Below are 16,372 nucleotides of genomic sequence, written 5' to 3'. Positions count from 1 at the left end.
TCTTGCTTGTTTGACTGGAAGGGCTGCCATCTGCAAAGAAATTGTTTTGAGCTACAAAATCGAAGGAAAACCTAACGAAGAAGCAAATTCTCAGTCGTCTGAGCTAGATGAAGAGGACTTTAATACAGAAACTCGTGGGCGATGGTGGAAATAATGCCTGTAGTAGCTCCACGGCCGGAGGCGAGGCGAGTGTCATTTGTCTTCTTTTAGCGAAACCCTTAATTGTAATAGTCGAAAATGACTATTTCTTCGCTGTTTACAAAATTCTGTTATTTTACTTTTGAAAACTTAGAAGGCAAAATTTTGCGGTGTTCTGCCAAAGTTTTAAGTTTTTGTGACAACGAAAGCTTTTGTACAATAAAATAAACGTCGACGCAATTCCGGCAGCGTTCACAGAAGATATCGCGATCGCTCATTGTATTGTCTTGTATTCCTGTTGTGAATGCCTTCTGAAATTATCATAATAGTAATAGAGTTGATGTTCTTGGGCGTAAAAATTTTTTTGACCCTTCTCAGAACTCATTTTAGCCCTCGCCTGCGGCTTGGGCTAAAATGAGCCTGAGTCGGGCCAAAAACATATTTACGCCCGCGAACAACAACTCTATTGTTATATTATACTTCACTGATTGAATCACACGTCGAGTAGTGCGCTAACGCCATAGTCAATTCCCAGTCGCTGGCTGTAAACGTACATTAACCTACGTACGTACACTGAGATCCCCAGTTCACTTGCTTACTGCTCTAGCTTGCGTGCACGAGCAGATTAAGCATATCGATTGTCAGTTTTTTCCCCGCCATGTTAACTGACTGTTTGAGATACGTTCGCATCACATTTTCTCTTGTTTGTTCAGAGTTTGGCTGAAACGAGGAAATTACCTTTTCCTCGCAGTGACACAATCAGAGCCTTCTTTTTAATTGTTGTTGTTGTTGTTGTTGTTTTTTTTTATTCATTGACTGATTTACAGTGACTTAAAGAGCTGAAGAGTTACAACAACGTCAGACACGGAATAAAAGATACAGCCAGCTTCACAATAGATTACAGTGATAGTGGCTCACAATAACTGAAAATAATTCTGAACTACTGATAGCTTACAATGATGACTAACTGACTAACAATGAATGCGATGTTCCAGTCAGTTGGCTGTCATGCCTACCTACGCGTTGTTTGAAGCCAAAAAAAGTGGCGTAATGATGAATGACGTGATCAAATTGACGGCGTGGGGGTGTACGGTGGAACTCTTTGCTGTACTAGCTGCCTATGCGCATGTCCTCTCAGGGGTCTTTTTATCAGAACTGAAATCCAAAGGTTGGAATTTACGATTATAAAAAATTTCAGAATACTATCACATCGGTCAAAAATAGGCAGTATCTTACAACTTCTAATGTGGTGTATAGCCATGCATGCAGATACTCAGTGTCGCCTCTAAAAAGTTTTCATTCACTAATCTGCAATTTACCATGTCTGCGCATGTAGGATGTACTTTATCACCACTGTGTTGTTACTGTATCAGGGCCCCATTTGAACTAGCCTTGCTAAACTGGACACCTCGTACAAATATTGATTTAAATGAAAGAAAAAATGTGTCCCAGTCTAACGTAAGGTATAGGCCGAGGAGTTGGTTTAAGCTTCATTCAAATCTTTTTATTCATGTTCAAACGAGATATTCGTAGATTTTAACAAATCTCTTTCTTTGTGGCATAGCAAATGAACAAGCGGATCAGTTTATTTATACGAAATAGTAGGTAAGAGCAAGATAGAGTTTCTGAAGACAAAGAAATGGCCCACAATATGGTTAACCATTCCCTACCAAATTGTTTGGCCCATTTTTCCAAAACGGTGAAGAAAAACCCAGCTTGCTTAGTGTAATAAATATACCATTTAAAAGGTCTTGGTGAGTGAAGTTCGTTTCTGGAATCAAGATATAACTGAAGGATGTCAGGTCTTATAATAGAAATCGACTCAGGTGATAAGTATACCTCAAACGTGTAGCTTCTTTTGTAGCTTTTAATGCAAGAATACTCTGAGATATGTGAGAGTCTGTGTATGAAAACATTCAACAAATCATTTGGGTGGTGAACCACATCGTAGATACCAGAGGGTACCATTTTTTTCTTTGAAATACAAAGATCTTTTTAAGACCAATTTGCTGACAAAAGCTCTCTCTAATTGAGAAAATACTGACCACGTTATGAGTTGAGGACCCTCGGTAGGGAAAGGGTTAAGGAGAAAACTGGGTTAATTATTTTCAAATACTCCGATCCCCTTAATTCAACCGAGCAGGAAGTTATTAACGGTTTCTGACTACAGGAAAGTGGACAAAGCCAACTTAAGCATTTATTAGTTAATTAATGAGCCGCAGCAAAATTCATACAGCTACCAAAATAATTCAATATTTTATACAGAAAAAAATAAGGAGACGATCAAAACTGCAAAACATGCTTTTAAATTTAGTCATGTGATTCAAAACGCGAGCGAGCGACTTCGTACATGCTAAAAGACTTGCCAGAAAGAAACCTCTGCTAGCTGTGGGTAAAAAGTTTATAATACGCTGGTAGCAAACCCTCATGCCGCAATTTTGATCGTCTCCTTATTTTTTATTTATTTATTTTTTTTTTTGTGAAAATGATTTTTTATTTACGGTCAGTACTCAATAAGGGACAGTCTAACTTTTTAAAAGAATGTAACCAAGGCGACTTCATTGCTGATTGTTTAAATTATCCTGTCCGGCCTTCATTACTTTTGAGAGTCATGCATTTGCCTTGGAGGGATGGGGAAGGGCGTGTTTAGGGGTGAGGGGAGGGGGTGGAGGGGTAAAACTCCATGTAATAGGGTTTTAAGGATAGGGCTCGCCCAAAGGGGGTGCCCTTTTCACAATCGTAGTACGCAATAGTTTAGGAACATGCAACTTGTACACATTTTTAGCCATAACATTAAAGTGCCCCTAACCCTTCAATCTGTTTTCTTTTGGTAGATTTCCATATCTTTCAAGAACTCATTTTCGAAAAATTTTTTGAGAAATATTGAATCCTTTTTTTTTTACGAGCGCTAGAAGTGAAGGCAGTCTTGTCGATATTTTCACCTATCGTTCGCATTAGTCCCCCACTCGGCCAAATATGGAGCGTGACGTAAGAAAAGGACATTGCGCAAAAATATCCGGAGATTCGCGGTAATGCTTCAATTTAAACAGAGAAAATGGTTGAAAAATGTGTGGTTTTTGGATGCAGCAACTCTCGAAATGTAGAGAAAGGAATCAGCATGCATAAGATTCCTTCTGAATCCTTCTGGTGTCCTTTTCTTACGTCACAGCTAAGAAAGTGTCAAATATCGGACGCTTCTCATTGGCTCATTCCTAATGAGCCCATGAGACAAAACTTTGCCCAGCGGGGCTTAAAGCGCGCAAAAATTTAAAAATTTCAGTAACTTTTAGCGCTCGTAAAAAAAAAGGTTTCAATATTTCTAAACAATTTTTACGAAAATGAGTTCTTCACAGATATGGAAATCTACCAAAAGAAAACAAATTGAAGGGTTAGGGGCACTTTAATTTGATTCTTATTTTCTATTTGAAATCCATAATTAAAATTCAGGAGCCAACTCAATAAACCGTTTACACTTATGGATGACAAATGAGGACTGTGCTACAGTCTAATTTGGTACATGTTCTAAACAATCCTTATTACTTGTTTTTAAACTTGTTATTATAATAATTTCATCGAACATTTCGGCGTATTTTGCGGGCTAAAATGAGCTAAGCCAATAAGAAAGAAGAAAATAACATAGCCAGCCAATCAGAACTGGAAACCATGCAACTGTTCGCGCCGTTTTCTTGCTTGTTTGACTGGAAGCGCTGCCATCTACAAAGAAATTGTTTGAGCTACAAAATGGTTGAAAAACCTAGCGAAGAAGCAAATTCTCAGTCGTGTCAGCTAGATGAAGAAGACTTCTTAAAATACAGAAACTCGTGGGTGATGGTGGAAATAATGCCTGTAGTAGCTCCATGGCCGGAGGCGAGGTGAATGTAAAATTGTCTTCGTTGAGCGAAACCCGCTCTGTTTAGAAATTGCACAATTAATGTTAACACTTCGCTGTTGACAAAATTCTTATATTTTCCTTTTGAAAACTTAGAAGCAAAGATTCTTTTGAAAAAATTTGCGGTGTTCTGCCAAAGTTTTAAGGTAATGCGTGGGAGCTAAGGCCATTAAACTAGGTTCATGGGACAAACATAGCATTAATGGCCTTAGTTCCCACGATTCTCCTGTAGCTCAGTGGTAGAGCATCCGAATTAGTAATCGGAAGGTCTTAGGTTCGACTCCTGATAGGAGCACTCGGATTTTTTTTCCGAGTATGCCTGTGTCATAAAGTGATTAATACATCATCCTCATGTATAGAGTAGATTCTTCTCAGAACTCATTTTAGCCTGTGGCTCGGACTTAAATGAGCTGCAGAGTGCGCGCCAAAAGCACATTTACGCTCGCGAACATCAATTGTATTGTTATATTAAATTTGTTTTTGCCCTCGCTTACAACCAAAGGGCCCAAAACAAAAAATTTCAGTAACAAGTGTAAACGTTAACAGCGTTTTATTGATTTGGCTCCCAGTTATAAGCATCCTGTTTATATGTAGATAATTTTGTCAACTTGTTTCTTTTTGAAAGCTATTCGAATTTCTTGTAATCCTTCTACTTGCCTCTCACAGATATACCAAGGATTTTGAAGCCCTGTCAGAATCTTTTTTGAATTTGCTGAAACAGTGGAAACTTATATTCCTACCTTATATATCTGCATTACTTAGTAATGGCATCTCTATTTCGCTGATGTTGGTATTGTTTTAAAGGCTCAGAAAAATAATTCTTAGAGAAAACCAAAGCAACGAAGCCTGAAAATTGTTGTCATTATATTAATTGCTTGTCATCATTAATAACGGTTGTGCCTGCACTGGTTGTTTATCTACTTGAAAAACAGAAAAGCAGCTTGACTCCCTTAATCAATTTACTATCTGTAATAATGATCGTTTCATGAGGGTACCTACAGTTGCCAAAGCAATTAATGATTGAAATACTCACTCGGAAAGGAAAACCTCCGATGTTTATGTAATACAATCCATTTGAATGTCGCCCAGCTGAATAGTGGCTCTTGCAAGATGCCGCTGCCTGCACAGAAGCTACGAAATAAAAATGTTAATAGATATGATGATTTTTCGGCACCCTAGGCTGTGATAATGAGGAACAGTACTCTAACCCCCATTAGAGCTTGCTACGGTACGTGATTGATTCATTTATCAATTTTTAAATAGTTTTTATTATGCTTGATTAGTTAGACTGCGTTACAATTAATGGTGTTGGTTATTACAGATTAGTGCAAATTATGAGAGCATACACAGACAAATTATATTTAGAAACACTCTATCCTCCGCAGAGGTTCCTTCATAAAGAAGGGAACAAAAAGTCGGAAATGGGAAGAATAACGGAAATGGAGAAAAAGGGGGCGCAGGGGACGTCTCTCTTCAGTCCCTTGTATCATGTTGTTATGTCTCCGCTCTAGTGGGAAAGGGGCCTCTGCAATGGAGAGAGTTAGAAACATGAAGGGAATGTAGATGTGTAACCTGTTTGAACGACATCATGACTAACATCGAGAGCGATTCTTATTTCCTAAGGCACCTGGGGGTACTATTTTATCATAATTATTGTAGGCACTGGATTCCTGATTACTGGTTTGGAAAGAGAAACTGACTAGAACTATGGCCTTTCTTTGAACGTGGACTAAATACGGCACCATTATTGTCAATTAAATATAGGTCTGTTTTGATTGGCTACCTCTTATTCAAAGATATAATTTTCCTTGAGTTCTTTCGGCTGTTAAACACAAATTTATGCATAGAATCAGGATTTGATGAATATGTCATATCTGGCCAATGATAAGGAGTGATTCAACAAAATGTCATCCGTGTGGGGTTTTAATCCGAACAAACTGAGTTTGTTGAAAATGTTAAGCCCTCTTACTATTTGGTGACGCATTTAAAGTTCTGTGTGGTCACCACGGATATTATCAACGGAGATGCAACCCCAAAACAAATGGATTGAATAAAAGTTTCTTCTGAAATGCCACAAAAACTGCACATTTTGGTTTTATGTAAACATTCTAATTGGAACTCTCTGAGTTTTGTAGATGTGTGCAAAACTTTTATAATCAGCAAGAGTTAACTGCGCTTGGGTTTCACATTCTTTTCGTCATTTTTCTTGAATGTTTAGAGGAAGTGTTTGGTTTCCTCACACAGAAGTAAATAAATAGTGATTCTCCGCGACTTCGACTTTTTATTATGGGGGCTAGGAAACAATGTTTTGTTTCAAACCTCAATTTCCTTCACCGAATGTTCAATGACGGTAATCAATGAGTTTCGTTTCCACTTTTCCTCGATGCAGTCGAGCCAAAGTACCCGTACACGCTGAGACTGAAAGAAAAATTGCCATGAAAGTGCATGTACCAAAATGGAACGATTAGCCATGCACAGTTGCCGAACTTTCACCTAATTTTTCTTCAATTACAAGTCTAAGCTGGTTTATTATCAAGTCTGTTTATTTTATCATTTCGACAGCTTATATGTCCAATCGAAACCGATCGAGCTTACCCAGTATCGTCCAGTTACTTAGGCGCGTAGGCTGGTTTTGACCCGGTACCTTCGTTACTCTTTAAACGGGACAGACAGGTACATCTCGAAATTGCGTTTTTACTTTTGTCTAACTCAGTAATTTCATCAGGAAGCGGCCTGCACAATGCAGAAAATTAGAGCGTCACTAAAGCAGGATAATAAAACAAAGCGAGACCGATTTCTAACTGAAAGCACAAAAAGACGACCACTTGTTCAAGTTGTCCGCAAAACAGAAACAATAGCCAAAGCAAACTTTTCCACTTGAAATGATAAGCCATAAGAAGGGATCGATTTCTTGGGCAGAAAGCAATTGCACACCTCAGAATACGAACGAGAACTTGTTTCTATAATAATATCCTATATTTTGGCAACAAATAACCTCATGTATACCCGGTCTTATAAAAATTTCTAGAGCCAATGGCTTTGAAAAAAAAAATTGCATAAACAGCTTGCGTTGTTGCGTGGCTCAAGTCCTTTCTTCGGTGTGACATAAAGAACACATCGCCAACAAGACTTGGATGTAAACGGCTTCTCTTTAGAATTTTCAGAATTTGTGCTTTACCACAAAATTCCAAAAATTAAACATTCAGTGAAGGAAAACCGGTTATTTTTTGCTGAAACAGAAAGTATGAATCTGTGTTAAACAAACTTCTTCCCTACAAAGAGAAAAGCCGAAAAACAGAAAAACTCGTTATACGACTCGCTTGTATCCAGACCTCCGCCGTTTCTGAGCACGCCCACGAGACCGGCCATTATCCGCTTTGGGTGAGGTTAAGTTTATTGATCGAGACTCTCACTGGTACACCTGTAGGGTCATGGAAGCTATCCACGTAAGACTTCACCCTAATAACATCAACAGGGATAGTGGAATTGAAATTCACGAATCATGGATGCCCACGGACAAGAAACAATAGGAGAATAGTACAACAGCGAACCGCCGAGTGAACAACTTCTTGCCGGAACATTGAGGATCGAAATGCACTAATCACAGCCGACCACCGTGATATAAATGATGCCGCTAACCAGTCGACCTGTAAATCTTCATATTAGCCCACGGCAGAGGGCTGAACAGTTCAGTAGGCCTTGCTACCTAAGCTCATTTTATGCGTGCCCCTCGTTAGGTTAGTGAACGCATAAGATAGCTCCGTGTCCTCCGTTTAATTTGGTAGACGCGTAACAAAATGGCGCCGTTTTTGACGGTAGTTTCGAAACTTCGCTGAGCCACAGAAAATCGCATATGCAAGCAATTCAAAAAATTTGTCCAAGAACTTTTTAACTTAAGGTGGAATTATTTAAGTGCTAGGTGCACTTCAATTGGGGTAATATCAAACCATATGGCTGATAAGAGAAACAATTCAGGCGTCTGCAGAACTTAGGCTTAATCCAAGATTGGTCAAAGTCTAATTTCAACTCATTCGAGTAAGGTCATGAGTATACACCAATGAAAAGTGATGGTCTTCAAGGATAATAATTAATTGTACTTAGTCTTACCTTGGCAAAATGTTCCTGCGTAAGCATTTGGACACAGACAAGTAAATTTGTACACATCATCTACGCAAGTTCCACCGTTTTGACAAGGGTTGGACTGACACTCGTTTGTTTCTGTTAAGATTGTAACAAAATCAACCTCAACAAACGTCACTCGCACTTGTAAAAAAATGTCATCGAAGACTCTACCTTGAGGTTTAATGGAGCGAAGAAAGTTAAAATGAGGGCCATTGTGGGTCATGTTTGTTAAATATCACACTGAAATCCTGTTTTTCTTTTACACTTGTCCACGAAAAATTCTTAATACGTTATTTTTATTTACCAAAAGTTATCACCATAAACAACACGATTAAGGTTTAGCTCTGTACGACCATGAACCAGCTTAAACTGTCTATCAACAACGTAACTGATGAAACTAACGAATATAAGTAAGCCAACTGTCAAGAAAAAATTACTTTTTCTTGATTTTAAGGGCCCATTGAAGTATCTCGTTGCTAAGCTACACGGTTGCTAACCAAGGGCAAATTCACTTCCGGTCAGCCAAAATTTTTTCGCGCCCTTTTTTCGGTGCCGGCCCGGCGTCGCCAATTCAAGTCGCCGGTACCTTTTTTTTCACTTCGTTGCAACAAACACAAGAAAAACTTTTTGTTTACATTTTTATTGATAAATTTTCTGCTTTAAGGTTACAACATGTGAGTCGTGCCTTTAGTTTTGAAACTTGAGTGTTTTGCTTGAAAATGTCATCCACGTACGGACGTAAACAGAACGCCGAAGCGATGGCTGCATGTCGATGGGGAAATCTCGAAAAGATGACAGTACAAGATTTCCAGTGTCAGGTTGGGAATCGAAAACTCAAAGATGCGGAGACACAAACTGAAATTAGTATTGCGCTACCATCACCTGCAAACTTCAAAGAAAACTCTGTGTCCGCGGCCTTTTTGACCGCTCCGAAACTCCCTGACGCCCTGTAAACCTGTGTCCGTGAACTGCCCTTCCGAATCTGAGAAACTCCACTGTTTAGATATAACACAAATAAACGAAGCTATCGAGGCCACTAAATTGCAACCATTCTCCCAAGACAGCATGGAGCAGTAGACGGTGAGCAAGGAGGCTTGTAAATTATCCTTGAAAGCAGCTCTAGCACAAGAACTTCATTCTTACATAAAAAAATACTAACCACTCGATAGAAAACCTTACTGATAATGGTGAGCTCGAAACTTGTGATGGATAACTTCTCCTTACAACAACAACCTCGCTTGAGAACCTAGTTAACAGTAATTTAAGTAATCTACAACACTGTGACTGTGAAAAAGAAACTGAATTCGAATTTCGTTCGGTAAAACAAAACACAGTTGAAGAGTTCGAGTTCGAGTGTAGTCGATGAGCGAAAAAAGTCAACTTGAAGAGTAGCATTCTTGTCGTTAAAGCCACAACTCATCCAAGATATGCAATTCGTAATCTCGTTGCTCTTTCATTCCTTGTCAATGGGCAATATTCCAAAGATTACCACAAAATTCTCCGGACTCTCGGTCTGGATCACGTCAGTTCCACTCAGTGGATCCATATTCAGTGAAGGGATCGCACCGTTTGTAAAAAGGATCGCCGACTGGAGCGTGCAAGAAGCAAGAACTGAAGCAGTTCGACGTGGAGATAACTCGTCATTGCACATCCAGTTCGACGGATTTTATCTGACTCGGGGTCACTATTCGACTATTCGAATAACAGCTCAGCTACCGTTCACGATGCGAAGACTGGCAAAATTATTGCGTACTCACACCGAACAACGCGCGGCCAAGGTGCTAACTGGGAAGGGATAAGCGGTTGAGCAGCCTGGCCAACAATGCTTAGGCACCAGGCTGCTGAAAATTCGCTCACCACTTCCGGTGCCGCGAAAAAAGAACTTTTCTCCTCGAGAGATAATTGTAGTTGCTGGATTTTAAAACAATTCGAAAGAACATCATATTTTCTCGGAATTCAAGCATGGGTTTTGCGACAAAATGAAAAACAAAAAAAATATGCGAAAAAGAGTGGTCAAAGAAGCACAATTTCCATTCTCATTTTTTTTCTGTTTCTGGTCACGTTACATTGGACGTGGTCCGATGACGTCACGAACTGGACCATATTTACCCCCTATGGGTATCACCCAAATTTGGCCCAATTGAAACATACACGTGCAGAGTTCTAGCAAATTGATTTTTCCCTAGCAACGGCATCAAAAGATACTTTAATGGGCCCTTAAGCGAAATTGATCCCTCACCTAGACACTGCCTTTCATAAAATGGTGAAGGACATGCGCATGTGTAGTTATTGTTTCCATCAGTACAAGTGCCTCCATTCAGACAAGGATTGCTGGAGCATTCGTCAAACGCTGAAACGAGAAAAAAACATCCAGAATGAGAGTTATATTTTTATAAAATGTTAATTGTAGAGAAATTCCTCACCAAGATGGCGTCCAGAAAATTAAGCCCTCGGCCGGGTAAATGAAACTAACGGATGGAGTGGGAAAATGTGGCATCAGGATCCGGCCATTCCGCAAAGAGCGGATAAGATGTACTCCAGCTAATACATTTTATCCGCTGGGTATAGCGACTTATCAGCTGTATAAAGTTAGCCACTCTTTGAATTAACAATTGGAGCTAGCTCTACAATAAACAACGAACAGAAGCTACCAACACACATTGATAGATGTATTTTTCAGTTAGTGGCATACTCAGAAACAGAAATCCTAGTTCTCCCATAAGGAGTCGAACCTATGACTATCCGATTACTAGTTCGAATGCTCTACCACTGAGCTACTGGAGACTAGTGGGAGCTAAGGCCATTAAACTAGGTTCATGTGGCAAACATCCTGCATACTGCAGCTAAGATTTGAATGTCGATGTGTGGTACATGCGAAAAGAAGTGTGATGTTATATTTTAAGTCTGGTGAATAAACATTTTTTTGTTGTTGTTGTTGTTGTTGTTATTTTATTGTTGTTTTTTGTTTTTGTTTTTTTTTTTCGCGTAAATGGCTTCAGAGGTTGTTAGCCAAGATATTAACAATAGCAGGCTCGACGCCACACGCAGAGCGAGCTATAAATTCGCGAGCTCAGCAATCTCTCGCCTCTTTTTTCTGCCAACGCCGATCGTGATAGCTGCTAAGCTTTCAAAGCTTACGTTACTTTTCTTTATTCGGCTCTCCACCATCCCCTTGACTCCTCCTCTGCTCTTGCTACCTCTTATTGGGCTATTTTTTGCCCCAACTTAATTCACTGAAACAAATACTATGAGTTTACAAAAAGCGATGTTTACTTGATTAATTTGATACCTTAGCATTTAAATGGTTTGAAATAAACACCGCGTGAGTGGCCAAATTAACCCAACAAATGATCCGTGATTCAGTGAATCCTGGCCTCGTGCTTGACCGCAATTATACCCATTTCAGTCTCTCGTGCGCGACGGTTATATATAGGCGCCGCTGTCGGCATAAACACGTTTTTAGCAATGGCTGTGTGACAAATACTCACTGTCTTTGCTAGCTCAAATTTTCCGCTGATTTAAGTCTTGGGCGTTTTTTGGAATGACGTACTGCGTGATTAGGAAAATGTTGCCAGTACGTTGAGCTAAGAATCACGATGGCCGAAATCTGATACATACGAACAGAGATGACAAAACTATACCATCTAATTCAAGCTGAGGAAATAACTCACAGCATTTTATGAAATCTTTTCAAGTTTTCGACCTCTAAAACAACGACAGGAGCAGTCGCCGTCAGTTCAAAACCGTGTTCCCAACTTTTCCTTACTCTTGTTTCAACGTTTGTGAGTGAACTAACCTTGACACGTTCTTCCTTTATATGTCCGAGGACAGATGCAGCTGAATTTTCTTTCGCCGTTCACACAAGTACCTCCATTCAAACATGGATTGCTGATGCATTCGTCATAATCTAGTTTTAGAAAAATAACATCACTGAACTGAATAATCTTAATTTTACCACGGGCTATATCTATCTGTACTTGACTAGTAAATAAATGTTTTGTATTTCAAACACTACAAAGTAAATGTATTCAATCAAGTTTTACTGGGACTCTTAAAACTTAGGAGGAGGTAAAACTTAGGAGAATGTAGCTCACTATAGAGTTAAAAATAAGAGTTTGATTTAGTCTTGAATCGTACGAAATAACTGTAACATTGAACAAATGAAGAGTTTTTCGGGTACATGCATTAATTTAGCCCAAAGGTCCAATTAGCTCATTAACCGAAGACTTCAAAATATCACCCGAATATATATATACTGTACTTGACTCCAGCGATGTCCTCATCCGCTGTCTTTTTTACGAACTCCTCGCTCGCGGAAATCAGACGTGAAAGACTAAAAATACCGTATGGTATGCAGTGCTTGCGGGTTCTAATTTTTGCGACTTTTGATAAAAAGTAGGTTTCACGAAGAGTTGTTCCCCGATCACCCCACCATCGAATTATTAGTACCACTAAGGTACACAAAGAAAAGAATCTGTAACCTTTAAGGAAAAACAAGAAAATCGCCCCGGTAAAAATTTATTCCCGGTAAAACCGTCGCATAATTAACCATACTATTCTTCAAAGTTACTATGCCCTTTTCATGGTGTTCGCAATCTTATTGCTGAGAAGCTTACTACATTTGCAGCGTCTTACTGATGAGCTTAGGTGAAGAAAAAAATGTATGCTAATGAGCTTACGGTGAGTTGAAATCACCAATGGCTTATCATTAACTGCAACAAGAGAAATCGTTTGGCACCTTTGCGTGTTATAATTCATGGTCGGAATGGTCTCTTTTCACACGCGCGGAGTTCCAGCAGTCACGCAGAGAGAAACAGAATCCCAGCCATCGTGGTTTGTGCAGATCGAACGCGCGAGGAATGCTTTCGTTTTATCCACGCGAACGGTAACCAGTAACGAAGGTTCTTATGCTTTTTGTAAGACATGGTTCTTTTGTCTGAATAGTAACTCCAAGACACAGACTTAATATAATATGAACCTCTCAAAATAGGCAATTGGGAGATTTAGCATTTTAAAAGAAAATCGAATCAAAGAACGAACGCAAACAGTTCCTGCCAAAAGCAGTAGAATCGCGGCACAGAGTTTGGGACATTTATTTCCTGCACAAAATGTAACAATATTTATTGTAGCACAAGCCGCGCTAGACACTGTGTTTTTATGAACGTTGTTATCACATTACACAAAATTGGAGTCTTTTTTCCACACAAAAAAAAGAAAGAAAGAAAAGTGATACAATTGTACATTGATGATACAAAGCAAGTGATAGTCTCCGCGCGTTGCATTCGGACGGCCCTAAAATGGAAGAAAAAAGGAATAGTTGATAAACTGGAGTGCGAGGTTGGTATTCCTCTCATAAAGAGTTATAAAGAATTGGGACTACAAAGCAATGTTACTCTATACTACATTTGTACTAGACAGAGCAGCTATGCGCAACGCAAAAGCAAAATATTACAAAGCAGAATATTACAGTAAGCTGGATTAATATCCTGCCCGACAGATAACAACAGCTAGCTGAAAAGAAAGCTGACTACTCAAGTAGAGCAGAATTGGTTATTGCGATATTAATTAGTGGAAGCAGAAAATTCTGCTCGAGGTTAGCCGGTTAATGTTCTGCTCGACAGATAACAACAGCTTAATAAAGAACTGACTACCCAAGTAAAGCAGTTTGCTCGACAGATAGGAACAGTTCTGGGAAGAACTGACTACCCAAGAAAAGCAGTCTGCTCGACAGATAACAACAGTTAAAATTAAAACTGACTACCCAAGTAAAGCAGAACAGGATTAATATCTCGCGGTGATGGCTGAATTAATGTAGCGCGGTAGATATAAACAATGCAGTAAATAAATGACTAAGAGCCAAGCTATGCAATACAACTGATAAGTTCAAAAAACAGAATCTTAAAATTGATATAGCCTATTTACAAATTTCACTACTCACAAATGCCTTGCCTTGCTTTTATATGATCGTGAATCCATGTCGAATACGCGCGAGTTTCCCAACCTCGATCAGTTTCCCGCCATAATAACAAAGATTCAACAAGACTTCGACTCTCGGCAATGGTCTAAAGAGGTACATCCTTCCAAAATATCGTTCTAATTCATAAACGTATACGTTGCTTTTCGACATTTCAATCCTATGATACTTGCGTTATTAAAATGCTGAGAGGAAATGTGTTAGCCAAATTCAAAGACAGACAAAGCTGGGACAATTCACACTAATACAACGAAATTTCATAAGTACATTATTTTCTCGAGGCTGGCGTCGATTCATCTGAGCATCGCATTCCCAGGTGAAGAAAATAAAAACGAATGACCCAAGATCTATTTTCCTCGGCTTTATGGTAGATACAACTTACCAAGTCGAATATGCATGTGTAAAGGTAAATCCCCGAGCAGAGGAAGTGGTCTGCTGTTATTCAATAAATTAAATTGCTGCCCGCCGCAATTATCGATAAATACAAAAAATCCCATTCCTTTGTGACAGTCTGGGCTAGGAAATGTTATGAAAACGAAGGTAAACCAATGGCAAAATCGGCAGTTGATCGTGGAATCATACAATACCTCTCCGGAAAACACTGCGCGTCGCAAGGCACGAGTTTGTCTCGAAAGCGCAAGATGAAACTGCGCGACTTTAATACACTGTGTCTGTTTCATCTTACATTTCCAGGCATACGATGACACATCGAGCACAATATCAAGAGGACCCCTGGGTGGAATTGTCACGGTTGGCTCATTTACCTTTCTTGCATGAGTACTGATGACAGGCAGAGCAATCCACGTCATTCCACATGTATCCATGCCCTGCCCCGAGCGTGTGGACGCAGTCCTCCCCTCTAAAGTCGTTTGGTTGGTTTTGAGCCCAGTAGCGAAATTTATCAGGACATCCATCCCCCGGGGGGGGGGGGGGGGTACTTCTCGGAATTCTTGGTGGGGGTGTGCCGCCCGGGTCTTCAAATCCCGACCCTATTTCAGACCTAAACATGCCATTTTCTACACCCTTTTTCAGACCTGACCTCTAAAATTTATACCCGTTTTCAGACCTGATAATTATGCATCAGTGCCGAACGGAAGTTGACGCAAGGAGTAAAAGTAAGCTGGAATGACATAGTTTATCTATTTCTTTTTCTCGCTATCCGTTAGTCGTTCCAGTTACGTACTGAGAAGAAAAATATGTTTGTAAGCTTTCGTAAATGTTCCCGGCCCCAAAAACCCGACCCCATTTCAGACCGTAATTGTCAAAATCTATACCCTATTTCAGACCAAAACGGCTTAAAAACCATACCCTTTGGGGCGGCACATACCTATATACCTTATATAGGGGAGTACCCCCCCCCCCCGGGATCCATCCACCCAGCTGAACAATCCTTCTGTGGCAATCTCATTTAAACCGATCCACGCCTTGTCGCCATTGTGCCTGTGCTGGATATATACGTTTTCTTCCTGGCTTTCAATAGCAGCTAGATTTGCACCCATGGCTCTGCAGATTATACTTGCATTGGACCAAGTCTCGCATGTTTCACTGGTGAAGTAACAGGACCCATTGTAGAAACTCCAGCCGGGTTTACAGACGTCTGTGGGAAATAAAACGATAATGTTGCTGTCGTTACTGTAATTTTCCCTTAATTTGAAAATGAAGTCCAACGCTACTGAAAAGGCTGTTTGACGAAAAAAAAAAAAAAACAAACAAACAAACCCGACAACACGTTTGTGAAGATTCTGAGCCGACCCATAATTTGGCTTGCCTTGTACGCAGTAGCTTTGGTAGACTAAAGTTTGGCAAGGTGGGAATAAAATTTCACGTCTGCAATCATACATAAAAATTTCTCCTTAAGAAAAGATCACATTTCCATAATGTGAGAAATATGACATCGATTTTTAGTCAGTTCAAGAATTTCAGCGCTATAACATTAGCTATGGTTAAGGCCCTATCTGGCAAAACTGCGTAACACACTGACAGAGGGTCATGTTGTTGTACAAATAGTTCCTTCACACAGGCTCTAAAGCCCGTCTTGTTTATGTACTGCAAAGATACAAAGAATACAATATTTTAGAAATTAATAACATGCAAATACTACAGTGGAAATAAAGTAAATACAGTAGAACCCCCTAGGTAATACGACCACCTCGTTATTGCGATCGACCACTTGTTTGTGCCCCAAACGAATCAAAAGTCCAGTCATTCCCTTAAATTAACAACCTCATTATTCCGACCACCCCGTTATT

At 39.7% G+C, this 16,372-nt stretch overlaps 1 pseudogene across 1 annotated transcript in view; it reads right to left on the bottom strand.

The window, feature by feature from the left end:
• The window catches only part of LOC146467573 (uncharacterized), a 30,239-nt pseudogene that overhangs the window by 4,386 nt on the left and 9,481 nt on the right, over window positions 1-16,372 (bottom strand). Inside the window, exons 10-16 of the transcript XR_014867689.1 lie at window positions 16,075-16,169; window positions 15,489-15,716; window positions 14,888-15,030; window positions 11,946-12,056; window positions 10,389-10,499; window positions 8,135-8,245; window positions 5,061-5,158 (exon numbers count right to left, since the gene is read on the bottom strand). The product of XR_014867689.1 is annotated as an uncharacterized LOC146467573 (transcript). The remainder of the gene's footprint in view (window positions 1-5,060; window positions 5,159-8,134; window positions 8,246-10,388; window positions 10,500-11,945; window positions 12,057-14,887; window positions 15,031-15,488; window positions 15,717-16,074; window positions 16,170-16,372) is intronic.

This window comes from Pavona decussata, unplaced genomic scaffold (genome assembly GCF_977016875.1).
Source record: "Pavona decussata unplaced genomic scaffold, jaPavDecu1.1 SCAFFOLD_134, whole genome shotgun sequence".
NCBI lineage: Eukaryota > Metazoa > Cnidaria > Anthozoa > Scleractinia > Agariciidae > Pavona > Pavona decussata.
Note: the sequence above shows the minus strand (reverse complement) of the source record. Positions and strands in the feature narration are given on the sequence as shown.